Genomic DNA, 1,617 nt, shown 5'->3' with positions numbered 1-1,617 from the left:
TCTGGGTTTGATTCCAGGTTTGGAAATAATATTTACAGAGCAAGTTGACAAAAATAATTTAAGTCTATGAGAGACTGAATAATTGCTTCACTCATCATTAATCCATCCACATGTGTAGCACACAGAAGGAAATTCAAATATGTTTGCCGAGCGACTGTCGAAATTTAATAACTTTTTATACAACCGTAGAATCAGCAGATAAAGAGGATATTCTGCCAATAGCATTTCATATATAGCCCATAATACAAGAGTAAGGAAGTCTTGCTATAATTGTACAGGGCCCTGGTGAGACAACACCTGGAGTACTGCGCACAGTTTTGGTCTCCTTATCTGAGGAATGTATACACTTGCCTTGGAGATGGTACAACGGAGGTTCACCAGATTGATTCCTGGGATGAGATGACTGTCCTCTGGTGAGAGATTGTGTCGCATGGGCCGATACTCTCTGGAGTTTGGAAGACAGAGACGTGATCTCATTGAAACGGACAATATTCTGAAGGGGATCGACAGGATGGATGCTGAAAAGACCGGCTAGCTCAGTCGGTAGAGCATGAGACTCTTAATATCAGGGTCGTGGGTTCGAGCCCCATGTTGGATGATTACTTTCAGAAACATAGAAACATAGAAAATAGGTGCAGGAGCAGGCCATTCAGCCCTTCTAGCCTGCACCGCCATTCAACGAGTTCATGGCTGAACATGAAACTTCAGTACCCACTTCCTGCTTTCACGCCATACCCCTTGATCCCCCGAGTAGTAAGGACTTCATCTAACTCCCTTTTGAATATATTTAGTGAATTGGCCTCAACTACTTCCTGTGGTAGAGAATTCCACAGGTTCACCACTCTCTGGGTGAAGAAGTTTCTCCTTATCTCGGTCCTAAATGGCTTACCCCTTATCCTTAGACTGTGACCCCTGGTTCTGGACTTCCCCAACATTGGGAACATTCTTCCTGCATCCAACCTGTCCAAACCCGTCAGAATTTTAAACGTTTCTATGAGGTCCCCTCTCACTCTTCTGAACTCCAGTGAATACAAGCCCAGTTGATTCAGTCTTTCTTGATAGGTCAGTCCCACCATCCCGGGAATCAGTCTGGTGAATCTTCGCTGCACTCCCTCAACAGCAAGTATGTCCTTCCTCAAGTTAGGAGACCAAAACTGTACACAATACTCCAGGTGTGGCCTCACCAAGGCCCTGTACAACTGTAGCAACACCTCCCTGCCCCTGTACTCAAATCCCCTCGCTATGAAGGCCAACATGCCATTTGCTTTCTTAACCGCCTGCTGTACCTGCATGCCAACCTTCAATGACTGATGTACCATGACACCCAGGTCTCGTTGCACCTTCCCTTTTCCTAATCTGTCACCATTCAGATAATAGTCTGTCTCTCTGTTTTTACCACCAAAGTGGATAACCTCACATTTATCCACATTATACTTCATCTGCCACGCATTTGCCCACTCACCTAACCTATCCAAGTCACTCTGTAGCCTCATAGCATCCTCATCGCAGCTCACACTGCCACCCAACTTAGTGTCATCCGCAAATTTGGAGATACTACATTTAATCCCTTCGTCTAAATCATTAATGTATAATGTAAACAGCTGGGGCCCCAGCACA

At 45.1% G+C, this 1,617-nt stretch overlaps 1 non-coding gene across 1 annotated transcript; it reads left to right on the top strand.

Annotated features, from left to right (window-relative positions):
• Positions 1 to 525: 525 nt before the first annotated feature.
• trnak-cuu (transfer RNA lysine (anticodon CUU)) lies at positions 526 to 604 on the top strand. Its single transcript has one exon. It is a non-coding gene; the product is annotated as a tRNA-Lys (tRNA).
• Positions 605 to 1,617: the final 1,013 nt, after the last annotated feature.

Source organism: Pristiophorus japonicus, unplaced genomic scaffold (assembly GCF_044704955.1).
Source record: "Pristiophorus japonicus isolate sPriJap1 unplaced genomic scaffold, sPriJap1.hap1 HAP1_SCAFFOLD_168, whole genome shotgun sequence".
Classification (NCBI taxonomy): domain Eukaryota; kingdom Metazoa; phylum Chordata; class Chondrichthyes; family Pristiophoridae; genus Pristiophorus; species Pristiophorus japonicus.
Note: the sequence above shows the minus strand (reverse complement) of the source record. Positions and strands in the feature narration are given on the sequence as shown.